Source organism: Melanerpes formicivorus, unplaced genomic scaffold (assembly GCF_026170545.1).
Source record: "Melanerpes formicivorus ecotype bairdi unplaced genomic scaffold, bMelFor1.0.p_v2 SCAF_69, whole genome shotgun sequence".
NCBI lineage: Eukaryota > Metazoa > Chordata > Aves > Piciformes > Picidae > Melanerpes > Melanerpes formicivorus.
Window position 1 is genome coordinate 3,151,418 of NW_027142421.1, and position 27,515 is coordinate 3,178,932.

Consider the following 27,515-nt stretch of genomic DNA (forward strand, 5'->3'; position numbering starts at 1 on the left):
CCCACCCCCAACTGCTGGAAGCGACTTTCCACTGAGAGAGGAAATCAGTCTTTGATTTCAGAAATGATTATGAGATTTCACATCCTCAGGAACACAGCTATTTTGATTAGAATATTTTTGCTCAAATTCCTTTTCCAGCTGTCCTGGTAGAAATCCCAGGATACAAAATCCTTCAGAATTCACCTGCAGTGAGGAGACAAGCTGCTTACCCTCTCATCACTAGGATCTTGGTTCCATGTAACAGTGGAATAAAGGAAGAAACCATCAATAGATTGACTGTCAGCTGATCTCCACCTCAAGTCCTGGCAGGAAATTGGCTGAACATGGATGTGTGGGGTCTTCTTGGCTTTAGATCACTTCCCTACGCTCCTCCACAACACACATAGTCTCTAAAAAAGCATTTTTAAGGGGAGCTGGACAGTTAAATGCTTCCATAGGAACCTCCATTCACTGTCACAGCTTCAGGCAGGCTGGCAGGGGTGCCATTTTCCATGTGATGCCCATTTGTGCACCATCTCTCCCTCTTCACACTGTGGTCAGCTGAAGGAAAACAGCAGATGATATTTGCACGATGAAATAGCAAGCTGGAGTTTGTGGCTTCAAGGGCAGATTTGAGCTGTAAGATACAGTATTTTTTTCTACACCTTTGCTTTCAAAGACTTCACACCATTTTTCCTTTCAAATAATACCCTTCTGAGGATGTGTGTATATGTAAAATGAGATGGTAACATGAGGGCCACTGTCCCAAGTCACCCTTCAGTGCTCTCAAAGGTTGTCAGAAGCTCAAAAATGTTCTCCTTAGAAAATAGTAAGTGAGATTCTGGCTCAGAAAGACAAGCTGTGAAGAAATTTGGTGCCTAGGTCTCTTCAGGAGTATTTCTGACCAAGTCCAAAGGGATGGAACACAAATGTAGAACTGTGTTTTGGTCAAAGTCTTCAGTATCACATTCTGTCTGTCAGCAGCTTCATGGCTTCATTTCAGTACTGGCTGCGTAAAACAGCATAGACAGTGTGAAGCCAGCTTCACTTCTGAGGACTTCCCTCCCTTCTTTACACTATTTTCCAGACTAAACCCATTCTCCAAGGACCAAAGCATCTCTTCTCAGCTCTGGTTATCCAGCTCCAGTTTGCAGGTAACACACCCACCCAGGAATAAGCTAATTAAATGCAGCCTGCCTATATTTCAAACTCACACTGAGTTTGGTCCCCTCTCAGACCCAGTGAGCCTATTCAGATTTGAGCTGGTGTACCTGCAGACTCACACTCATACCAGCCTTCCTTCTTCATAATACCATCAGCATCCACCTCAGCACCTGTGGCTGTTGTGCTAGGATGCAGAAATAAACTTCCTTGTCCAACACAAATGCTTAGATGTTCAAGCCGGAGTGACTTGCCGAGGTCATTTTGCCTGACATCTATAACAACGTGGACTATAAGATTATGCTGAGCAATTCATGCCTGAAGTTCAATAGCTGTGGTTGAACAACCACCACAATAAACTTGCAATCATGGAAAATCTACCACACCACTTAGCAAGTTGTTCCAATGGTTAATTACCCTCCCTATTAAAAATGTGCACCTGGCTTTGAGTCTGGAGGTGCTTAGCTTCAGCTCCCCGCCAACACCATCTTCTTGTCACACCTATGTCTCCCACACTGCTGAGCCCTTCCTATTGCATCACTGATGTGACTGAGATCTTCATCCTGCAATATGCGACCTGTTTGCAAGCTAAACAAGCAGAAGTCCCTTTCACATCTTTTGCTGTCCTGAAGTTTCACTTTCTCTCCTTTCTTCTCACTTTTTGGTTGCCTTTGTAACTTCCCTCCAAACCTTCTCAAATGTGTTACCACTCTCCAACAAACCAGCTGTCAAGCTTACTGAACCATAAGCTGTGCTCTCAACAACCATGGAGCTAAACTACCTCCTTAGACTTTGCTCTAGAAATTTCTACATGCGTTCATGAGGTTCTTCCAGGCCACCTTGTGTTTTGACCAGCCCTACAAGTTACAACAGCATTTCTAAATCTTTAAGCCCAAAGTCACATTAAGTGACATTGAGATGAGGCAACAAGCCCTTGAAGAAAGCGGGATCAGCAAGTGAGTAGAACAATCTATCAGCTACTTCCATTTTTTCATGGGGGGCAAGAGCCCTCACAATGACTAACTGCTCATCCAAGCTGGCTTCCAGCTCGCTGTGGCTTTTCTCTTTTCCAGGCTTTCACCCCATTTCTTTCTATCTGCCACTTGAGGACCCTGAGGAAATGCATGTTCTATACCAGCTTTCCTTTTTAACCAAAAAAATCAAGCAAGTCTGGGTACCCATAGCTGCTTCATGCCCAAACCCTGGCCCAGCCAGGCAGTCAGCAGAAGTAGCAGCTGTATTTGCAGCTCTAACAGCTCTGTAAAGGCACATGAGAGATAGGCCAGCACCTTTGTGGCAGCATGCATCTCAAACAGTGGAAGCAGACAATCCTGTCACAGCTTATTTTGTGGCAAAGCCTCATTGACTAAAATCCAGCAATGTAACCTTTCCTTCTGCTTTCAGTGTCATGATTGTGGTCCAGAGCTGAAGAGCTTTTCTATTTCCCCACACCTGCCCCCAGATTAAATCCTTCTGTGTTACAGCAGCGCTCTCACCTAACTCAGCCAATCTCCACAAGCAGCTTCACAGCCCACAACGGTGCAATCAAAACCCCTGACATGGTTGCATAAGAGCTACTGTAGACTGCCTCATGGAACATCTTTGCTGAAGGAAGGAAGAGGAGAGCAGCCCCACCACACCCCAAACCCACTCTTTCCCCATACACAGTGCCACTGCTCTCAGAGTGTTAATCAGACAAGTGTTGAAAGAGCAGCTCAGCCTGAGGCATGCTGAAAAGTACCCTTGTCCCTTGACCCACCTCCTCATCCTAGAGATTAATTAGGCCTAGCCCCTCCCCGATAAATTGCCTCTCAGGCACATTGCTCAGCCTTCCTTGTCCTGCCTCTGGCAGATTCACTCACTACCTTTTTATTTCAATATTCACATTTTCCAGTTTGCAAGGCCATCCCCTCCACCCATTTTCACTGGGCTGCCCCACAGGCTCTGCTCCTGTAGCAAGACTTGGGGGAGGAAGGATGCCTGGAGTGACGGAGGGTGTGCATGGTTGGGATACCAAGTTGAAGCCTCCTTCTTGTTTGCTCTCCAAACCTTCACCTATGATGCTATCCTGAGTGAAGTGCACTAGCTGGGCTGAGTGCTGAGGAGCATCACCACTTCTCATCTCCTAAAGATGCCCTCTCAGTGCTGGTTGCTGATTTGAGTGATGCAAGTTCAGAGATCCTCAGGCAGCAGGTCCTGCACCCAGCTGTCCCTCAGACTGGGCTGGCATCTGGGGACATGGTTCCATATTTGGCTCCAGAAACTGCCTCTGGACTCTGAATCCTGCCTAGGGTAAGAGAACAGTGAGGAATAAACCTTCCCCACATTCTAGCTGGCATGGTGTTTGATATGTTAGCTGCTGCCATTCCTTGTCTGTAAGGTTTTGTTCTTCCCAAGCATCACTTGGGGAGCTAAGGTATCCAACTCAGAGCCAAGGAACACGCATTCAGCTCAGCAAACCCTTAGCTAAGGCTTAACTTTTGCTCCTCTCTTCATCCCTCTTCATCAATGCCACCTGGCTAGACTGGAAGCTCTTTGAGGCAATGCCTGCCTTCTGTTAGACATGTAGAGCAATAAGCTCAGTGGGGCCTTAATTAAGCTCTCTAGATGCTGTTGTAATGTAGAAAATAAACATTAATTGGTAGGCTCAGCAGATCCACATACCAGACAGGTTGCAGACACTCCCCCGCTGTATTTGCAGATGCTGACATGTGAATGTGCCCACGATGGTTAACACCAAGGTGTGTTTGGCTTGCCTACACGTTGTATGTGTGCCATGTAACATCCTTTCCTTTCATAATCAGATGTCACTTCATATCCTAAGACAGAACATTCTGTAACATGGGAGCACGTGTTTGGACAGAATAATGAAATTATCTTTGCAGTATAACCCAGCTGGAAAGATGCAATGATGAGCCTCTTTTCCATTCCTCCAACCTTCTGCTGTGGCTGCCTGTGGTTTACCGCTCTAAACCATCAACAGGATCATTCTTCATGCCCATGATGAACAAGGTCACACTCTCAGCTATCTGATTTTTGTACGTGGAGTTGCACATTCCAGAGAAAATCCATAATGGAAAACTTAATTGCAGTAACAAGCACCCTACAGGGATGCAAAAATTCCTCCACGGGATGGTCAGGGGTTAATAGGGCTCTTCACTGCAGTTCCACCAAGCCATTCCTGCTCATATTGACTAAGCACTAGAGGGAAAGCCATAAAATCCCCAGCAGAAGGCCAGCTCCCTGCCCACTCAGTGTGCCATGCTAGTTTCTGAAGACAGAGCTCCAATTGTGTGGCTAAAGCAAACAGGACGCCTGGTTTTAACACCCTTCTACCTTCTGGTAACCATTAACTACAACCTGACTTCCCATTACAGCATACCATTGCGAATTCCTATTAGCAGCTAATCGAATCATCTGAAAAGGGTCATAACTCAAGGCCCTGTTTCTGTTTCTGTGATGTTTCTTACAGCTTTTGCTGTGAAACAGGAAAATATGCAAATCAAGGCTCTGTTTTAAAGCTTGTGGTGGGATGGAAGTTTAAAATGAAACTCTAATGGAGTGACAAAGGAGAATCATAGAATTGCTTCAGTTAGAAAAGACCTGCAAGATCATTGAGTCCAAGCATTATCTAACTCTGCCAAGGCTGGTGCTAGACCATGTCCTTCTGCACCATGTCTCTACATCTTTTAAACACCTCTAGGGATGGGAATTCAACCACCTCCCAGGGGAGCCTGTTCCAGCACTTGAGAACCCCTCCAGTGAAGAAGTTTCTTCTGATATCCAACCTAAACCTCCCTTAGTACAGGGGAATAAAGTGAACAAAGCCTTATTGTATTTTCAACCTTCCCCATGAGACATGATAGGAGAAACTAATAACAGGCTAACAAGGTTTCCTATCTCAAAACATTTTCCAGCTGTGAGCCACCAGTGAGCCAAAAGCCCTCTCTGACTCAACACCAAACACATGCATTCACACCACCATTTTCTGCAATTTCCATTCAGAATTTCAAGGCTCTGTGGCATTTTTCATCCTGCTTTTCATGCAAAAGAAATAAAAGTATTTCCTCTCAGAGGCATCATGTGTTGTTTTCCAACCCACCGTATCCCGGAGCCTTCAATTTCGTTGTTTAAACACCACTCTGTTTTTATTGCATTACGAAAGGCAACAAAGTGCTGTTTGCACAGTGTGTATTGATAGGCTGGTACATACTCGCTGACAGGGCTTTTAATTTAACTAACAGACTGATTTGGGGAAGAGTTTCCATTAAATCCCTGACGAAGTTGTTACGTGTTACTTGGGGTAGAAATAGGGCTACCGCAAATGAGTTTAAATGAGCAGATCATTTTAAATCATCTGCTTGGATGGAAAGAAGGACATTCTACCCACTGTAAAAGAACTGAAGAGCAGATGAAAAAACATTCCACACCTCACTCAAGGCGTCACTGAGGTTTTGTTCGCTTAAATCAAAAGTGAGAGGAAAAAAAAAGGTTGAGGCAGTTCCCTCCTCCCTCCCTCCTAAACACTATCAAGTATGTCTAGGGTAGGTATCTATCTGCACAAAGTGAATTTCCTCCACAGAAAGAAGCACTAAACTGGTCCCACTGCACCATTTTTCCTCATTGTCCAATGGTTAGTCCAGAAAAGGGCTGCACACCTTGCTTTATGGTGGGACTCAGTGCCTGGCTGGTGGGAAGTGTGACCCACAAGCTGCAGGCACCGCAGGCACCACATCCCTCATACTGTCTTTGTGTTTGTTGGAGGGATCAGATATTCATTTCTTGCATCAGTGTCTGATGCAGACTTGGTTGGAACAGTCCCCAGTTTTCAGCTGACACCGAAGAAGTTTCACATCACCTGTCATCCATCAGACTGTCCCCACACTGCTCAGCACAAAATATTTTGGTGGAGAGCAAAGGGTGGATTTCCTCTCCAGCACAGGGATCACAAGGCTCTCTTACACAGGAGATGGGAATTCCTCCCCTCACACACACATGTGCAGTTGTGATGCCTTTCTTGGAAGCTGCACACATACTTCTGAGCACCCAACCAGCCACCACATCACTGCTCCCAGCTTCAGAAATTGTGCTGGCTTTCTCCAGCAGGCACAGTATTGTGCCAGAAATAAGCAGCACAACCCTTATTTAGGCAATCTAAACAACAATATTTTTAACCTCCCCCTTGGGCAGAAGCCCAAGGCAGTTGTGTCCTCACTTTAGCACAATGAGGTTAATCACCAAGGCATCAGTGCTGCACAGCAAAGATGTGGTAAAGTTGCCAGCACTGAGCTACTGATGGCAACAGCAGCCTAGGGGCACATCAAGGAGCAACCTGTTTGTCCTACAAGTCTCTTGGCATTGGGAAAAAAATGGCCTCATCTCATTTCTTGAGCTCTTAGGAGCTACAAGCATTTCAGTGTAGATGACAAATAACACTCCTGAAGATAGGACTCTTGAGGGCAGCCAGACTGTTGTACTCGCATTTACAGAATCACTGAATCACCAAGATTGGAAGAGACCTCAAAGATCATCAAGTCCAACCTATCACCACAGACTTCATGACTAAACCATGGCACCAAGTGCCACATCCAATCCCCTCTTGAACACCTCCAGGGATGGTCACTCCAACATCTCCGCGGGCAGCACATTCCAATGGGTAACAACTCTCTCTGTGAAGAACTCTCTCCTCACCTCGAGCTTAAACTTCCCCTGGTGCAGCTTGAGACTGTGTCCTCTTGTTCTGGTGCTGGTTGCCTGGGAGAAGAGACCAACCCCCTCATGGCTACAGCCACCCTTCAGATAGCTGTAGAGAGCAATGTGGTCTCCCCTGAGCCTCTTCTTCTCCAGGCTAAATAATCCCAGCTTCCTCAGCCTCTCCTCATAGGGCTTGTGCTCGAGTCCCCATCCCATGGAAGAAAGGAAATTAATTTTTTTTTCTTCTTTAAATCCTCAGCTCTGACCTACTGAGCTTGTGGGTCATGACCCCCATTTGGGAAAAGCTGCACTTTCTCCTCTTCCTCCTCCCTGGCCCTCACACGCACACCATGAAAACATTACCCTAATGACCACTGACAAAACAATGCCTGAAGGAATGCATCAATATGAGCATCCAAATAATAGCCAACAAGACTTGTCAGTCTCTTAACCTGAGTTTCAAACAGGCTAATATTAAACATCCCCCAAAGCTGTACATTTTCACCGGACAGTCAGTTCAGCAGTAAATTGACTGAAAATGGATGAGAATTAAATCAAATGACAGCATCCAAGAGTGACTATTAATTCTGGGTTCTTTCCTTTCCAGGTCTTCCTTCATTTCCCTTCCCCTTGACTTTATCCTTGTACTTCTTCCTCCCTTGTTTAGATACTAGCTTTAGCTATCTATTTACCTCTCCTTTCCCCATTTGCTTGACTTTAGTCTCATTTTTCAGTGGAGTTGACTCTGAGTGGGTTCCCCACGGAGCTTACTCGCAGTCAGGCCTTTCTTACTTGGGGAAACCTTCCACATCACATTTGTCAGTGTGGTTCCTCCAGCTTTCATTACACCCTTGGGCTAAGGACCATGTGATCTTCAGGTCTGGGCAAAGGAAGTTCACTCTTGCTGCCACCCATGACAGCTGCCTTCAAGCATCCCAGACAGAACCCAGAATAAGGAAACTCCAGTTTAGGTTCAGCCCATGGGCAAATTTCTTTCATCTCTCAGATATGCCATGGTATTAAAAATTTCTGTCCTGGGTCCATTGCTGAGGCCCTGGTTAATATTTGCAGAGAGGTGCTCTTTACTGAAAGGCCACAATAAATAGAGATGTACCCTATGCTCAGCCCAGGAACACCTGAAGACACCAGAAGTAAGTCTGATATATTCACTTGTAGGGATCCTACCTGCTGATGTGTTTCACCTCTCCTTCTGTATATGCACATAACTGCAGCTCCTGCTTTGAAAAGAAGCAAAATGTTAGACAGCATCCCTGAGGATTCCTGAGTTCCCATTCTTCAGCTGTGCTTAAGGAAAAAAATATTCCTGCTTGTCACCTTACTGAAACCTTTTGGCTCTGTACAGTCCCAGTTAACCAATACTGACTCCGTAATATTTAATGTCCAGCCACATTCAGCTCTTGATTCTGTCCATCACTGCTGATGGTACAGAAGTGTTTTCCTAGCATGTTAGCTGTTTTTATTTGCCTTTGGAATGCACTTTTCATTTGATGTCACCTCAGGTTGTTTGTCCCCCGCCCCAGTACTCAGAGCAAATAGACTTTCCTGGCCTAGAGAACATCCATTGGTTCACAAAAAGCCATGGCCATGCAGCACCACACGTCCTAAGGATCTCATCATGCCAGTCCCAGCAGGGGCTCAGGTGCAGGTGCAAGTTAGAGGCTTGTTTGGGTCCTTTTCACGGTAAAATACTAAATCTCCATGTCCCTTGCTGCTCTCCCCAGCCTCACAGCAGGCATGTCTGAGGAGACAGGAGTGCAAGCACGGCACAGAGCTGCTGCAGAACTTCGTTAAGCATTCCCCTTTTGGGCCTCACTTCTGCTACTACACACAGTAACGCTCAAGGCTATGCAGCTGCACTCCAGCTCAGGCAGGATCAGGTTCCCTGCCCTCTTTCTCCTGGCTTAGCACTTTCTGCTGCCGTTTTTTTTTCTTTCCTTTTTCACCCTCTACTCATATATGAGCACTTCAGAGCTCAGAGAACCATTAAGCTCAAAGCAAGCGTGTACTAAGCCCTTACTAGCTCTCGGCACTGCCTTTTCACCAGCCTTCCCCTTCAAAGAACCCTCTCCAAATGTTGGCTGGAGCCAGCAAAAATCTCCCCATTGGTCTTGGATCAGTCCCAAAGCAAGGGACACAATTACCTGGGAATGGAGGCACTAAGGAAAAGCAGCTTGCTGCCAGCAGGCAAAACACAGGGAGACCTACAAGGAGAAGGCAGCATCCGAAGCCAGGCCTGGAGTCCTTGAGGGGACAAGCCCCTGTGTTGTGGATGCCCTGCCAAGTATTTCTGTGCTCTCCATGTCTTCCACTCCAGCAGAAGGCTGAGGCTCTTGGCAGCAGCTTTGAGCTACAAGGTGCAGACAGTGTGTGGGCACTCTTTGAATCCATTAAATGTATCTGGTTAATGTACTTTTAAATGGCAGTAGAAAACATGCCAACTGAAGAGCTGAAGATGTTTGGGAAAGTCAAAAAGAAACCCAAATCCAAGCCTGTATCCAAATGTCATGAGAGGGCAAAAGGGTATTGCTCTTCTCATTGCTTTTTTTCTTAATCATAGAATGGTTTGGGTTGGAAGGGGCCTTAAAAATCATCTCATTTCAATCACCCTACCATGCACAGGGACACCTCCTGCTAGACCAGATTGCTGGAGGCCCCATCCAACCTGGCTTTCAACAATTTCAGGCTTGGAACCTCTTGTTGTGTGAGCACCAGACAGCCCAGGAAGAAGCATCTCAGAGCAATTCTCTCCAGCCCTTTACCAATAAAATGGGTAACACAAGAGTCTTCACAGCCCAGCAGTTCCTATCACCTGTTACTCAACAGCTTGCAAACACTGTGCTAGCACCACCCACCATGAAATAAAGTCCACGCTCAAGACAAGTTGTCCATGGCTCTCCATTTGTCACACTGCTCTTTCCTGAAAATAGCCTCATGGTAATAATTTATCCACCCAGTTTAGATCTCAGAACTTTCTACTCACATTAACATTTGTTGCAATGAGCCCAAAGCACTATCTCATTCAAAAGAAAATCCCACAGATCCTTTTATCAGACTTGTAAGATGATGTGTTTGGATGAAGTGTCTGGAAGGGGCCTGCCAGATCTCTGGTTTGTTTAACATTTTCAGCAATTATCTGGAAGCAGAAGTTGAAAAAAACATTCATTATCTCAACAGTTGACACCAAGACTGGGGGAGAACATGGAAAACAAGAGGTTTGTGGGGAAAATGAAAATCAGTTTGAAGGGATTTGAGAATTAGGCAGCCATTATCCAAAGGATGCAAATTCATAATTGCACTATGTCAGCAAGCAGACTGATTTCTTATCATGAATGGATAACCTAATGCTACCTTGGAAGACACTTCACTCTAGAAGGACAGTATCTTGCATGGCTCATTCTTTAGGCAGTATTTTAAATGTTATAGGAGTTGATGGAGTTGTGAATATCGCAGCAGGGGGAAAGTATCTGTAGATGAATAGATGACAGAGAGTCTGAAACCATTATTGCAAGTGCAGTTTCTTTCTTTAGCCTTATGAGAAGACCTAAGTTCAGCTGCTTAATGACCACAAATCATCTGCAATGCTCTGTGCTGCTTTATTGTGTACATAATTACAGTTTACTGCAATCTGGGTTTATTGTCATGTGCCAAAGGAGGGAAGACTAAACAAAGGTGGCTGTGATATATGACAAGATAGCACAGGAGCTATCTGCCATTCACCACTATCACATCAGTTACAGTGCAGGATAACTCTATCACTTACCTGGCTTACAAACTCAGGAAAGCAGTCACTGTGGTGGCAGGACTCTAGTTGCTTACCTTTATCCTCCACTATTGCCAGTATAGCCAGCAAAAATGCATAAGGGGACACCCCACATTACTCCTAACCCCTGAGCAGCTCCACTCCTGAAGATGGATGTACATCTTCAGGTGCTGGAAGGTAACTTGGTGTCTGAAACAGTGTCCTATTCATCTGCATCTCAGACCAACATGACATCAGGGAAGTCGCAGCCCAGACTGAAATGTCTGTGTTTGCCTGCTGGCAAAAAGGATGAGTGAGTAGGTGCCTCACCACGGACTGAATGCTGTGTGATTGACTTGGGCACAGAATGGGATTTTCAGAGTGCTCAAGTACCCACAGCCTTACCTGGAACTTTCTTTGGCTTTGAGAGCAGAGAGGTACAGGTCTGACTTCTCAGACTCGCATACCTGTGTCCTGGCCTACAGACATTTAAGGGAAGAAAAAGTCACACAGATCCTTAACACACAACCCAAAGCAGACAAGATTTTGTAGCCACAGAGTAGTCACCTGGACTTCTGAGCAGCTCACAGATGTGACTGGATATTTGTCCTCAAACCCGTCTCGAGAGATAGATACTATCAGTCACTGAAGTACAGATGAACACCTCATCTAAACTGAAGTCACAGCTCTCTGGTAAAACTGGATCTTCTGAAACCATTGGCATTGGTCTCTGGTCTCCAGCCTTCCTTGGCCTCCTTTTCCTGGTGGAAACCACAGTGCTGTAACCTCATACACTGAGCATGATCAGCAACAAAACTGTCTCGACAAGTCAAGTGTGCTCTTTCAGGTTGTCAGATCCCATGTACTTAGGGTCTTATGGGTAGAAAACAGGAGGAAAAGAAAGGTGGGAAGCCACTTGGTCAGAAGGTACAAGAGAGCATGGCTCCATTAACTTTTAACTAGGTAGATGATCTCTAGACTTGACCCAATTGGAAAATGACATATAGATGGCTACAAAGTTATACAAATCTTATGCCATTGGTTTTAAGGAACAAAGTTGAAAACAATTTCCTCCTTTTATTTAACTTGTGTTATTTTTCACCTCAAATTTGATGTATGCTTTGAACAGTCATGACAAGAGACAGAGCAAAAGCAAAAGAGGTTCAGCCATGAAAACAGGTCCCATGGGATCACTAAAATGGAAAAGACTGGAGGGTCAGATGATGAAAAATGCCTTGGATCCTTCAAAGCCATCAACTTCCACCTTCTGAGGCATCTCTTGGTCAAGCCTCTCATCAATTGTTTGGGACCTCCTGCCAGGATCATGAAGTTCCTGAGTGTAACTGAAGCTCAAATGAAGCACAGAGGAGAAGAAAGGACTTCTTTTAAAATCATTTAAAAATAGAGGAAACTTTCCCCATCTTGTGAAATGCAGAGAGGTGAGAGAAAAAGAATGTATTTTTGACATGATCAGCAAAGCAGGCTGAGAAGAGGCCTGCTCCTGCAACAGCTCAACCCTCTGAGAGATGCAAAACAGCTTGTGGCAACAGCCTGAAATTGTCTCGCAATTTGGGTGTCCTCACATTGCCTGCATGGCTGATGAAACCATATTGCATTAGCTCCATGGCTCACTGTGGGCATTATGCCTCAGCCCCACAGGCTGTCATCACACAGGCACTGCCTCCTGCTCGTGCTGCCCACATATTCAGGGCAAGCTATTAGGGAAGGGAGAGGGCAAATTGTTTAGCCGAGCCCCACCAGCTACCCTGGGACCCCACTGATTTACAGCAGCTGAAACTCTGACCCCTCCTATGCCTAAAGCCTGAGCCAGGTGCTGGCTGGACACAAAAGAATTCTCCTTGGGACACAGAAACCTGTGCTGTGTGTGAGCAAGGAGCTAAGTGATTCCCAAGATTCCATGAGCCATGTATAAACACATACTGTGTGCCAAGCAGGCTTCACCAGACACACATAACACACTCCCCAGAGTGTGCCAGGGTGAAGAAGTTCTCTAAGCCACTTAATTTTCACTGCAAACACCACACCAGTCCTCATAACCAGCATTCTCTGAGCTTGTGGCATGTTAATGAACGTCCCTACTAAGACAAGGATGCTCTAAGACACATCACCTGTGTCCAGAGGAGAATCTTGGATGAAGAAAAATCCAGGGAGTGTGAATTCTGTTACACATAGGTACATTAAAAGAGTTCCTATTAAAACCAACCACTCTTCTGGTTACTACCTGGAAGTGAGCACAGGGTGTTTGGAGACTACATGAAGGGGACTGTTCACAACAAAAAGTCCTTTCACCCTTTGCAGAGGCAACCCAAATGAATGCCTCTGGTTTTATTCCCCAGGGACAGGTTGGCAGAAGCATGTGATTGTGTTTGGGCTACATGGAAAACAATAATTATTCCCTTTTTCTTTTTCCTCCCCTCTGGAATCCCGATTCATCTTCATTATTCAGTCACTCAAGCTTCTTTGGAAACAGAGTGCCACTGAGTTATTGTGTCAGTCAGAGATTAATTCAGCAGAAAAAAATATACCTATAATAACCAAAAAGTAAAGCTGCTCTCCTTTTGCAGCCCTACAGAGAGACAGCCAGACAAAAGCATGAAAAAATGGACTGTCTGGCCAAGAATGAAATTGCTGGCAAGTCTGGTTTCAACCCTGCTATTAGCTTTCTTGCAGCTGCTTCAACTGCCCAAGCAGTGTTGAGATAAGTGTGGTCTCCAAGTCCTTTTTTTTTGTCCTCATTGGGGGCGATGTGTTTGTGCATTACCCTAGTTCTGATTAATTCCTCATCCAAGAGAAGTTGGTCACCTTAGACAAAAATAAATGAAAGCAAGTCTCAATGGATAATCCCTCAGAAACATGCCTGCATTCCAGGATGCATGTCATGGTTCCACTGTGGCAGATCCCCCTCCAGCTGCATCACACATGGGGCAATCTGATGTGCCAAGGCGGCTGCCCAAGGCTGGGGGAGGCAACTTGGTATTTTAATAAATATTGAAATTACAAACTCCCTGCTGAGTGTTGCTGGCTTGTGCAAACACACAGGTGGGCAGAAAAGGGTGGATCTGCATCTGTAAGGCTCCCCCTTCATCACTGCAGCCACATCAGTGGCGCACAGGGCTGCAAAGGTTGTGGGTTTCTGGGAGGAAAAGGGGTTCTTGGAATGACGGCTCATGTCTTGCTCCTGTCACAGGGAGATGGTTACTGAGTGCTGATGGAGCAAGGCAAGGGAGGTCCCATTCAGAGCCTGGACCTCAGGAAAGTATTTTGGCCTTGTTGCAGCAATAAGATACATTAGGTTGGCCTTCAGACTCACTCACCTCGCAAGCGTGTGTGAGGGTTTCCTCTCCCCAGAGGTGTGAAGCGCTTCTGCTGCAAACCCAGTAAAAGAAGATACTGTTTAAGAGTGGAACAGAAAAGGTTAGGGAAGGCTTGCCAAAAAAGTGCCTCTGCTCTTCTCCTTCCAAACAGGGTAAGATTAAAAAAAAAAAAAAAAAAAGGGGGGGGGGGGGGGGAAGGAACAGGCACCCAGTGATTGGTTTTTAGGAAACAAAAGGAACACTTATAGGTTCACTTTTCCAGGCTGCTACGTTAGTAGATACCCTAAACAGACAGCTTGATCCAGATGAGTCACACTGCAGGAGAACAATGACCTGTGTGTTCCTCCAGCACAAATTATCTGCTTTTCTCTGTCAATAAAGACTTTCTCAACCTTCTCTCTTCTTTTCCTTTTTCTTTTCTTTTCTTTTCTTTTCTTTTCTTTTCTTTTCTTTTCTTTTCTTTTCTTTTCTTTTCTTTTTCTTTTCTTTTCTTTTCTTTTCTTTTCTTTTCTTTTCTTTTCTTTTCTTTTCTTTTCTTTTCTTTTCTTTTCTTTTCTTTTCTTTTCTTTTCTTTTCTTTTCTTTTCTTTTCTTTTCTTTTCTTTTTTCTTTTCTTTTTTCTTTTCTTTTCTTTTCTTTTTTTCTTTTCTTTTCTCTTTTCTTTTCTCTTCTCTTCTCTTCTCTTTTCTTTTCTTTTCTTTTCTTTTCTTTTCTTCTTTTCTTTTCTTTTCTTTTCTTTTCTTTTCTTTTCTTTTCTTTTCTTTTCTTTTCTTTTCTTTTCTTTTCTTTTCTTTTCTTTTCTTTTCTTTTCTTTTCTTTTCTTTTTTCTTTTCTCATCTTTTTTTCCTTTCCTTTCCTTTCCTTTCCTTCCTTTCCTTTCCTTTCCTTTCCTTTCCTTTCCTTTCCTTTCCTTTCCTTTCCTTTCCTTTCCTTTCCTTTCCTTTCCTTTCCTTTCCTTTCCTTTCCTTTCCTTTCCTTTCCTTTCCTTTCCTTTCCTTTCCTTTCCTTTCCTTTCCTTTCCTTTCCTTTCCTTTCCTTTCCTTTCCTTGCCTTGCCTTGCCTTGCCTTGCCTTGCCTTGCCTTGCCTTGCCTTGCCTTGCCTTGCCTTGCCTTGCCTTGCCTTGCCTTGCCTTGCCTTCCCTTCCCTTCCCTTCCCTTCCCTTCCCTTCCCTTTCCCTTCCCTTTCCCTTTCCCTTCCCTTTCCCTTTCCTTTCCCTTTCCTTTCCTTTTTTAACATAATTGGGTTTAGCCATCCAATCAGGAAGGTGTGGCTATCAGAAGATCACCCCTTCCCTTAGAGAGTCAGGTCTCCTTGGCAGGGTGTCAGAATTTCAGGGCTACCCTAAGGCAGGCCACAGCATCTTAAAATAACTTAAACACACCTCATGTCATGCCTGGGTGTTGAATCAGCCTCTAGATGTCAATCACGCACCTCTGTTCACAGCAGAATCACCTCAGCTGCTCCGATCCTCACTTTTGAACTTACAACTTTCCTTCACAGGAATCGGGGGGGGGGGGGCGGGCAATGTGGGGACATGTATGTCTTTAATTCCCCAGTCTCCACAATAACGATTCCACCCTTTGAGCCTCCCTGTTGGGAAACAGCCCCTATAGAGCAGCAAGTTCCTCTTTCACAACAGGTAGCTGCTGAAAAGCAGCAGCACAGGTTGGCAGTGGCAGGAGGAGACAGCAAACTTGGACCTTCCCCTTAGAGGTTTATGGGACTGTTGCTGCCAACAGGCACCTAAACGTGATTTAAGCCACTGAGTTACTCTCAGCTTGGCCCCACTGACTCATTCAGAAGTATCTGCTGATCTCAAAGGTGTCAGCTCTCAGAGAGTTTGGCTCGAGAGTCTGTTTTTCAGGGGGTCTAAGGTTCCTCTGGTATTATGTTATGGTTATTTATCTGCTCTGGACCAGGATCCCACAGACCAGAACCCTGCTGTGCTGGATCCATGTGCACTCTAAACCCTTAGCAGCTTCACTGAACCTCTCAGTTTCTCTGGAAAACTGGATCTACACGAATTTCCAAAGCGGATGTTGCGGTTTGTTGCAGAGTATCTGCTATATTCCCTCATATCTTGCTTTCTCCACCTGTAAACTAAGGAAAAAGATGCAACTTAGTGTAAATTACTTCACATTGCACATATAGGCACAGAGTATGCTTAGCTCAGTGCTGCATTGCATTGCTTTTCAGTTAAGGAATGGAAGATCTTCACCTTGCTGTCACAGCATCCCTGAGCTTGTACTCGAACAAAACGCATCAATTGCCACCAGACTAAGGCCGAGAACTGATCTGCAAATGAAAACAACAAAACAAAACAAAAAGCAGCACACCACAAAAACCAAAACCCAACCAACACACATACACCAACCCACAACATCTGGATTGTGTTGTTTCTACCCCGTAACCTAAATATTATTCATGACTAGATATAAATAATCCATTGCTACTTGGTTTATGCACCGAGATAAATTGTTTTGGAAATTGGCTCTAGGCTTTTGTTGCGCGATATGGAATCCCTCCGGGTTGGGGCACTCGCCTTATTTTCGCAGACCACTAGGTGGAAGTGCTGCTCCATTCCAGCCTCAACATCTCCAAACCCTCTGGAAGGGCTGGAGCAACCGTCTACGAACTTCTTTTCATGGGGAGGAGAAGGATGAGGAACCAGAAACCTTGGTCCTCTTTTCCCTCAGCTGAGATTCGGTCCCAGCACACGCAGGAGCGCAGGAAACATAGATCAAAATCTATATATAATGAAATCACAACAAGAAGGCTTGCAGCAGCAAGGCATAAAACCTGGAATGTGCCTTCAGAAGGAGAGACAGATGGAATTGTCAAGCAAGCCATAACAGCAGTCATTTATGAATTATTACTCATTCATATTAATTTCTGAAGGAGCAGGGAGAACCTAGAGAAAATAGGGGGCTTTCTTGGCTTTTCTCTAAAAAGACAAATGTCCATTTATTCTCTCCCAATTCCCAGCTTCCACATAAAAGCCCACTTAGCATGAAGTAACTCTATACCTCCTTCTCCTGCTCTTCATGAAATGAGTTATCTCCTCTAGCAGCCTTCCAGAAGGCAAGCTCAGAGGGGATAAAGTCCTCTCCTAAATTCTGTCCAAATCCATCTGCCCTGCAGCCTCAGTCAAAGCTGACCTGGGAAAACCAGACAAACAACTCACAAGCATCTACCTCCTCCCTGCCACCTTTCCCTCCCTCCCTATTTCTGCCTCTGTGAGCAATTTAAGTTTGCTCGCTGTGATTCCTGAGGCCACCAGGCCCTTCAAATGTCCCACATGGACCAAAGGCAGAGCACAGAGGGTAATCCTGAAGAGAGAAACAAGAAAAATGGCAGCACAGGAGGGTTAAAGGAGGCTGAGCCTTGCAAACATCGTCTAGACTTTCAGTCTCATGATTCAGTGCATCTGATGTAAAACTATTTAAATAAGAGTTATGTAAATAACATGGCAGACGGATGGATTATTTAATAGAATCAAAGCGAGATAAGGCCTGGGCCCCAATACTTCCCTGAAGTGAAGTTGCTTTGTGCCATCCTCACAATGCAAACAGCCCCAAGGCCTGAAGCCCCAGCCAAGGGAGGATCACCCCAGTATGAGGAGATAGCCTCCTGGCTTGCCACCAGCACAGCACCTCCTACACAGCTCCTACATCCTTAAATCCAAGCAAAGTAGCACTTGTGAGAACTCTCAGTACCCAGCTGGTCTCTGCTGCTGTATTAGCACCTGAAGGACATGGTCATTTGGGATCATCTAGAGCAGCCCTTCTCTGAGCTATACTGGAGGACTTGCCTTCAACTGTGCCAGCTAGAGACTGTGACCAGGGACAGAAGCAGATGGATAATGAAATGAGCAAGCTTTCTCTTCTCCTCTTCACGTTCCAGCAGGGTTAGCCTCAAAAATAGACCTTGAAAAGGCCCACCACATAGGGTAGAACTCTCCTCTCATTATCATTTTACCACCTTTAGCATATTTCTCTGGGATTTACCTGTATTTATACTTCTCAGGGCATGTCTGCACCACAGCAGTGGAATGCAGGAGAGGCCCAGCTGGGCTGAATCCAAGTCCTCTTACTTGGGGACTGATGACTGTGTGTGTAAACGTGGTTGCACAGGGCTCACCACAGACTGCAAAACCCAGTGTAGAAGCTGGCCCTGTACAAGTGGTCAATGCCTGCAAGCCAATATGGGACCAAGCATGAAGCCAACTTGGCTTTGTTGTGAGGAGCAGAAGCAAATGTTGTCCTTGTGTAAGGAGGTTTCTATCTGCTCCCCTGGGCTTCCCAGCCCAGTTTGATTTTATTTCACTGTGAGTTAATGCCATTTTCTCAGCAGTCACCCCTTTCCTTTGAGCACATATGCCCATCTTGATTGTCCCTATGCTAAAATCAACATATGGACAACTTCAAATAAAGTTTAAGTAAGGACTGTGCTGCTGGCACTGAATGCAGTACCACCACACCCTCTTGCCTCTTTTTCCCATTCAGGTCACTCAGATCTCTCTCCTGACACCTTTTTTTTTTTTCCCCTTCTTTTTTTCCTGATGTTCCTCTGGATCTGATCAATCTTATTTTCTCTCTAGACACAGCCTGACCCACAGATAATACCTGCAGTTGCATGACCATGTCATTTAAGGACAGCCTGTCTGTTAAACCAGTAGAGTTAAACCTACCAAGGACAAGTTTATTAAGACACAGCTATGCTTGGTATGGGTACAACAGCCTCCCTCCCACATGGCAATGGAGAGGAGTTAAAGCAATACAACTGAAGCCAGCACTGACCTTTTTTACATGCACCCATCAAGGACATGTGACTTCTGCACACGTATAGAACCAAGGAGAGCACACATGAGATCTCTCCTCCTCACCAGAGCCACTCAATACAAGCACTTGGTGTGTCTTCTTTCAACTCACAGGCAATGGTAACAAATCTAAAGGCAACTGGAACAAGGAACAGATTTACTCAGACTTCCTCCACTCCTTCCTTCTACTGAAATTACTGCTGGAGCAGATAAGGCTGGAGAGCAGTTCTCTTCCCCTTTTTTTTCAACCTTTCCTTAGTTTAAATGGTCTGACTCATCAGGCACACAAAGATGACAAAATGTCTATTCTCCTCCCCCCCCCACTCATGAAATATTTTGGCATGATTTTGCTGTCAAATTAGGGTACTCAATCTGTGCCAGCTGGAAATAAAGGAAGGGGGGGGGGGGGAGGGGGGAGGAAAGACCATGGGCTCCTAGCACACTCATTGTATATGATTAGGGTTTGGGGAGGGCGCGGAGCATAACATCATCCCAGGCAGAAAGTGAAAACAGCCAAAGGAAAACGCCTACACTCTTCCTTACAAAAGCTGCTTGTTGTGTCTGCCTGAACAATTGTTCAAAACCTGGAGGGGAACTAGAAGGAAAAAGATAACAGACTTTATTAAGAGCAAAAGATTGATTGAGCAATTGATTGCACTTAATTGGAATGGGGCAAGCAAGGGAGAAGGTTTCAGGGCTTTTTTTTTTCAGTCCTGGTCTTGCAGACAGTCCCACCACAGCACTGAGTTACCCAGCTGAGAGCTTCGATTTGCTCCTTCTCCCAGGGCTCTGCTTGCCTGGAAGCAGCTGTCTGTAAGAGCTGACCCTTTCTACAGCCTCAAAAAGGAGGAGGAACTAAAAGTCACAAGGTTAAACTTCAGAAGTTGGTTTGGGCATGTGTCACTTCCCAGAGCTTTTTAAACTTCGCTCCTGAGGCACATTCACATCCATAGGATGCTTCCCTCTAACAAAAAGGTCTCGAATCTTTTTAGGTTAAGAAAATGGCAAGATTTTCATCAATTCATTCCAGGAGTAGAGTCCTTAAAAGAAATATATTATCCAAAAGCTAATAACGAATTCTGGAAGAATTACATGACTAAACCTCACTAACCCAAGGGACAGGGATAACACTCTTACAGGGGTATACTTACATGAAGCAGAGACTTCCTTTCCTGGAGTTATGCACACCATAATGAAGATGCAACACAAGAGAGAACCAGCTCAGAGTTTCACAACCTTCTCCTCAAAACAATCCTCAAGGGGAAAATGGTAATGTGCATGAGCAGTTAAAAGCAAAGCCTGAGCTAACCCCGTTGAACAAACCAATTCCTGTTCACTTATTGTTATTACCTTACTACATGTATTACCTTAATTTTCCTCTTCAGCAGCAGGAAGGACAGACATTCACACTGCACAGATAAGAGCATGATTTCCAGTTCAAACAAAGGTTCCAGCAGTTGGATTTGGATATGATTTATTTAAAATCAATTAGAAAGGTATATGGGCTTCAAACTTATCTAAACAGGACACAGACTTCAGAGTGGTTGGGGTTGAAAGGCACCAGACCAACACACTAATAAACAGAATATCTTTTTGCTTGTGAAGGCCAGAAACTGAGCTGGATGGGCAGGGTGTCCTGTATATGGCCATGCACAAGGAATTGGTAGCTTGTAGGACCTGCACACTCTGATGATGGATTCACATCTATTAATCTCATTTGCCTATTCCAAGCAAGAGCAGTGACTTTACCCCAAAATCACTTTCCAATGAGCAAACACAGTAAGAAAGCAAAACAAGACAGGATTGATATTGCAAGAGCAAATGGCCAGTTCTGCAGATTTAGGCAATAATGGATGGCCATAAAAATAGTAGGGTTGAAGAGTGGTCTGATAAGTTGCCTCCTCACAAGACTGAAAACTGTCTTTTGTCATTCCCCCTCTACAAAAAACAAAAGCAAAAACAAACAAACTAACAAAAAAGGAGCATCTGATAGGAAAAGTATTAAAAGCAGCACACATTCCTTTACTACCCTTTTTAGGTTTCCATCTTGAGCCAAGAACCACATGAATACAGCTTGAAGGCCATGGAAATAAATTATGGCTTTTACAGCAAGGCTTCCATATCTAGCTCTTTAAGACTGAGACACAAACCAAAGGAGGAGGAACCAGCATGGGCTCGTCTCTGTCAGACACACCCCTCCAGTGCCAGCTCTCCAGCTCTCAGAGCTGCCAGCCTCCCACAAACCTCTCCACAGTCACCTTCTTCTCTGCCCATCTGCCAGGAATTCCCACTTTCCCAAGCTGCTTGTCCAAGCACTCCCTCACCTATTCCAGTCAAAACATGCCAGGTCAGCCACCGTGGCTTGCCATAGAGGTCTTTCCCAACCGGGTTCACTGGGACAGGGATGGGTTGGGAAATCATAAGGTGAGCCATTCCACCAACAAATCCAGGAACCTCTGGCAGGAGTGCAGCAACCACCAACAGGAGAAACCAACCCTGCCAGCAGAAAGTCCATGTCATTGATCCTTTACAGCCCCACTTGCCTTGTGCCTACCTTGCCCAGGACCCATGGAGTACACAATTTTTCTCTTTTGTGCAAGGCCTCATCACTCTGCAGCTACAATTACCTGTAGCTGGTGCTCGTTAAGTGCTTTGAAGATTAAAAGCTCAGATACAAGTGTTAAATATTGTAATTATTCTTACTACAGAAGATCGAAGCACTGAAAGCAGGGAGGGGTTGTTTTGCCGTGTTTGTATGTGGGAATACCATGACAGCTGCTCCTTTCTGTAAGTGAATCGCTGCCAAAGACCTTGATAAGGGGTTGTGCTTGAAGGAAAAGGACCGAGTCTGGGAGTTTTCTTGGAGTGCTGCATACCACAGTGAAATTAAACCATGCTCTTACCAGGCTCCTACTGCCAGAACTCATTCCTACCCATGCTGATTACCCAAAGCTGCCTCTGGCTCCAAGAGGAGTAGCAGCAATTCAGCAGCTTCCCAGGGCTTGATCCTATAAGCTGCAGAAAAGAATTCTCACCTGAGAACTCAGAGAACTCAGCTCAGACAAACAATGTGCGAGCAGCCCCCACACATCACATCCTGAATTCCCTGTTGCTGTTCTACTCAGCTCATACTTGGGGCTTTATGGGAGAGCTCTACCTGAATAAGGGTGAGGCAGGCAGGGACTTGGGATCTTCTCTGTACTAAGAACACCTCCTGACCTTTCAACACTGCTCCAAGGTGTGAGCCTGAATCTAATTTCCATGATACTGCTCCTCCAAAGTATTTGGCACTGCCACCACTGATCCCACAGAGTCAGGGTACAAACCCCTGGACTTACTCCACTCTCCTTTCTTCACAGAAACAAGTGGGAGGAGGAGGAGGAGGAGGAGGTTGTGAGAGCACCATATAGCTCATTACTGTCTTGCATCTGCTCCAGATTATGCCAAGAACTGGGCTGGCACCTAGCTGGCTTTCTGTAGTCAAGTACAAACAAGGCTGTTGTGAATCTGTGTCAGATCTGAGTGACCACTTTATTCTGTGCACCTCTGGGCTCTGTGACACAGCACATACAGACAAAGGCTGAGGCTTCTAACCAGGAAGAGCTTCTCTATGTGCACTGAAGCTCACCTGAGCTAAGGTTGAAAAGAAATCCCGTGACCTGTTATCTCCCTGTCTCATATAACCTCCCTCCTTCGTCTATCAACAGCCCTGACCAGCTTTGAGAACCTCTGCATGACAGCAAGTATATTTCACATTCCAAGAAGAAATGATGCTATGACCCATCTCTTTCACACTGCTGGGCATCTTTTGGGATACAGAAGAGAACTAAGCAAGCCTGAGGAGCACAGCTCCTGCAAAAGCAGGTGATCATCCTTTAGAAAGAGCCAACTTGCCTCCCCTTACTGCATTCACACAGGCAGTCCTGAAGAAGTGAAACCACAAAAAGGGTGAGCAATTCCCACCTGAACAGAAAATGCTGAATCAAGCACATCAAAATTTAACCCTTTCAGAGGATAAGTATGAGTACAAACAAGAGATGCAGCTGATGGCATATGGAGAAGCTGCCAGGACGCACCTCATGAGATGTTCAAGCATCTACAGGTTCTTTAGACTCCCACGGGTCTTGAAGGTGCCCAACACCTCTCTGGGAACCCACAGTGTAAATTCAGAGTCATTTTCCAGCCCCACAGAAGCTCTTATCTTAATTTGAAACCAAATGACAGCAATAGCACTGAATTTGGGACCGGGAAGGTAATTTCCAGAAAGAGCTTAGCTCTTGGACCTGGGTAGGTTTATTAGAATAAACCAAACCAGGTTGGAAGAGACCTTCAAGATCATCGTGTCCAACCCATCAACCAATCCAACCCAGCCAAACAGCTAACCCATGGCAGTTTGATGGGGTTTGTTTTATTTTCTTTCCACACAAAGTATCTGTATCCACACTGTATCCACACAAAGTATCTGTATCCACACAAAGTATCCAGTATCTGAAGGGGGCCTACAGAAAGGCTGGGGAAGGACTTCTCAGGATATCAAGTAGTGATAGGACTAGGGGGAATGGAATGAAGCTGGAGGTGGGGAGATTCAGGCTAGATGTGAGGAGGAGGTTCTTCACCATGAGAGTGGTGAAACCCTGGAATGGGTTGTCCAGGGAGGTGGTTGGGGCCCTGTTCCTGGAGGTGTTTAAGACCAGGCTGGATGAGGCTGTGGCCAGCCTGATCTAGTATGGGGTGTCCCTGCCCATGGCAGGGGGGGTGGAACTAGATGATCCTTGTGGTCCCTTCCAACCCTGAATGATACTATGATACTATGATACTATGAAAGTAGATTTATCTGTGGTCTTTCTGAACAAGTGAGGAGGATGGAACAGTACTAAATTATGTATTTATTGTAGAATGTTTTTAAACTCACCTGGTGGCATGAGAGAATATAGAAAGGCATCAGAGAATGAAGGTCTACCAATAAAGCAGCCTGGATGTGTCAGAGGGGAAGGTAAAGACCGAAGGAGGAAGTGTAGGAGGTGATGCAGACATGCTCACTAAATTGCAAGGCAAAACACAGATTTTGTCCCCAAGCAAAACACCTCTGTGCTGCTGTCAGGTCATGCTAATAAAGACAGCTCTTTAGAGACTCTGCCATCTGTCTGTGCTTCCTCTCTCACACCAAGAGGAAAAATAATTAATAACCAGATTCTGTCTGGCAATCAGCAACTATCTGCATCGCCACATACAGTGATAGCAGCCTTTCTGATCATGAAGCACACCTTCTGTACAGCAGTGGAACTTCTGCTCCTTCAGCCCGATACATAGCTACCGTCTCCAATGGTGCTCACAACTGAAGAAGCCACTTTCAGAAGAGACTGGAGATGGGCAGCACCAGCCATACATATGGTGATAAACTGAAACTCACTGAGCTGTCCACAGTCTTGGGGGATTGGTCACACTCATGAAAGCCAAGCTCCAGTATTTGCAGAGTCTTTATAGTGCAGGATTTATAGTAGAATCTAAGTGCTGCTGCCAAGACGCAAATTCACAGTGAATTCAGTAACTAATAGGAGAACTTCCTGTGTTTACTATGCAGAGGACACAAGACAATTAGGCTAATCTGGTGCTACTCCAAGCCATTGCTAAAAAAACTCCTGATAAAAGCTGACCTCTTTACTCCTGAACAAATATTAGCAATTTGTTTGCACGTTGTTCAGCCAATTTTGTAGATGGGCAAGGAAAAATGAGCAAAGAACTTGCTGGGTCTTTTTTTCTTTTGTCCCCACCAATTGTCAAATAAATTATTCACGAATACAAGCTTCCATCATTCATCCAGCACTAGACTAAACACTTTATACTAAACTTAGTTTTCAGCATCATGTTTCAGTTTATAGTTCCATTTTTTCCCTGGGCAAAGCGAGCCGGTCATTAGACAGCTCTCATAGGTCTCTGCTAAACACACTTGATTAAGTCTTTTAAAAGGGAGGAGGTGGAGGAAAATGTGTTTCAAAGTTAGTGGGACTATTTGCATTCACCTCAATGGGAAGAGGTAATGTTATTTTCAAGAGCTAATAAGCTCCCTAAAACCTGCAAATAAAGCCCATAGTATGCTGCACTTTGTGAGGAACAGTTCTAACCTGAGCAAAGTTAGGAAACAAGCTCAGTGTTGGAGCTGCCCAAAGCAGCTACTTCACCACCATCACCCCATGGTGCTACGTGGCACATAATATACATACATGAAATCCAGCATCAGCATCCAAGCTCTGGTTGTACACTCTCTTTGCAGTGACATGGCTCAAGTGAGCTCACTCACCATGGTGGTGATGAGCTGGCCCAGGCACTCACCTTTAATCCTTCTGAGACAGAGCCAAATCTGATGCAATTCAGCCTAACGTAGGCTCAAGCCTCCAGTGAAAGGGAGAGCAGAATAGGGGAGAGAAAGAGAAGAAATTCATAGTTTCATAGTTTCATTCAGGGTTGGAAGGGACCACAAGGATCATCTAGTTCCAACCCCCCTGCCATGGGCAGGGACACCTCACACTAGATCAGGCTGGACAGAGCCTCATCCAGCCTGGTCTTAAACACCCCCAGGGATGGGGCCTTGACCACCTCCCTGGACAACCCATTCCAGGGTCTCACCACTCTCATGGTGAAGAACCTCCTCCTCACATCCAGCCTGAATGTGAATTTAAACATGAAATCAAATTTGAATTTCAGACATGGATTTCATTTGTTAATTCAAACATTGACTCCAAACATGAACTCAAAGGTGAATTTTAGACGTGAATTTCAAACATTAATTCCTATTATTAATTCAAACATTAATTACAAACATAAACTCAAACATTACTTTCAAACATTCATTCCAAATATGAAATCATGAACTCAAGCATGAATTAAAATAAGAGCTCTGAATAATAATTTCAAACATTAATTCAAGGACTAATTTCTAGACTGATTTACTGCCACACAGCCCTGCAAGGTCACCATGACACACACTCAGAATCCCTCTGAGGTGAAATAGCTGCGTGAAACCACATTTGGAATTTCTCTGGGTAGGCAAGCTGAAAATCAGGCACACCTCAAAAGCACACCTTGTCTGCAGGTCAGCAAGAAAACTGTGTCATCTCTCTCTTCAAAGAGATTCGCATGGCTGCTGCCGTTCCCCTAAATTCAGAAGGAAGATGGATACGAGGTATTCAGTCTACACAAACCCATGATGAGCACCACTGAATATGTTCACCTCTGTAGAGAGTGCTTTACTCAGATGGTTTCCACAAGTCCTCATCTTCCAAAGGAAATGGTCTATTTTATGCCCAGTCCAATCAGTTCCAGGTGCATCCTTGAGAGGCATCCCCCCAGATAATTATGTCTATTCACTATTAGCACATCAGCTCGCGATCCCAGACACAGTCAGGAGCTGGACAGTGTATGAATAGAGAACAGGAAGCAGCCTCTACCCTGCTGAGATTGCAATCTCCAAAGTCATAGGGAAAAAAAAAAGCAAACCCAAAACCCACAACCCAAAACAAAATAGATAAACGGGCTCAGCAAATGCTGACAACCTGAGGTGTGATAGAGGGTTCACATTCTTTCCCTTATTCAGTATAGAGATGAAAGACAAGCTCAGCTTCTGGAGAGAAGTAGATGCATGGAAAGACATAAAGCTCTCCCCATGGCCCACAGTGGCCATCTCTGGCCACTGCAGCTTCCTTTCACAGAGCTCTCTCCACACCAGAAAAGTAGTTTTGGTTGTAGCTCTAGCCATGGTGAGTATTAAGGCTAGCACAGCTAGGTATAGGCCTCATCCTTTCTCTCCTTCTTCACCCATCACACTTGGCAGGTTCAGCCAGAGCTTTCAAAAGCACCCATGTTTGCATGTCTTGCTGTCAGCATTTTTTTCCTCCAGAATCTGTGCTTTAGACCTTCACACTGAAGGCCTGAGCAACAAGGACAGAGGCAACAGCATTAAAAACTATGTGACTACTGCCAATATGTGTCACCTCAAGTTACTCCATCCAAAAACCACAAGGCTCTGGACAAATCAGAGTCCTGTAAAGCACAGAGATAGGCAGTGCAGAGCTGATAAGGGCCTTCCTTACAAATGTATCCCAAAGCCCACGACATTATCTGTGGGATCAGCTCCTGCAGGTACTCAGACGCCACTCTGCCTACCTTTTGGATCCAGTTGGGATTTAGACTGAGAAGAGGTGCCAAGGTGCTCTGACTCAGGCGGTTGTGGGCATGCCCAGCAGCAGAGCTACTGGTGCCTGGGGAACACACTGGTGAGAGACAGAAGCACCTACCAGGTCTGGATGCCTGCAAGGTTAGATGACTGCTCAGCATGGGACTTAGTGGCATTGCTGTGGGTACATGCCCTGAACCCCACTCACACCCTGTTGCAAGTGAGAAATTCCTCTCCCCAGTGAAGCTGGCCCTTGTAAATGCCATCCTTGTTTCCTCTACACTGTTCTCTCCACTTAATTTAAGTACACCTAATCAAGAGATCTACCTCATTGGAATATCTCTGCTAAAAATCAGGTATGCTTACTAACAATGACTGCATCTTGATCAGGAGGGTAATACCACTTAATTGGGATGCCTTCAGGTGTCTTAGTGGTTTGGGTTTTTTATGTCTCAAGCTCAAGCTAGTCTTGTCTGTCTGCTCCTCATAAAACAGCTTTCAGTTCCTCCTTAGTAATGATACAGGCAAAAGATGATGTAAGTTACCTTAACATTTTTTTGCTCCTGGCTGTCAGTTAGTGTGGGAGGGGCAAATTAC

General features: G+C 45.1%; 1 long non-coding RNA gene across 2 annotated transcripts; it reads right to left on the reverse strand.

Moving 5' to 3' along the window:
* Positions 1-218: 218 nt before the first annotated feature.
* LOC137453596 (uncharacterized) lies at positions 219-14,407 on the reverse strand. Of its 2 annotated transcripts, XR_010990418.1 has the most exons (5): positions 11,162-14,407; positions 11,000-11,073; positions 9,836-10,891; positions 8,020-8,069; positions 219-540 (listed from the first exon to the last, which is right to left on the reverse strand). It is a non-coding gene; the product is annotated as an uncharacterized lncRNA (long non-coding RNA). The 2 variants fall into 2 exon arrangements; XR_010990417.1 differs by having other exon boundaries at positions 11,000-14,407.
* Positions 14,408-27,515: the final 13,108 nt, after the last annotated feature.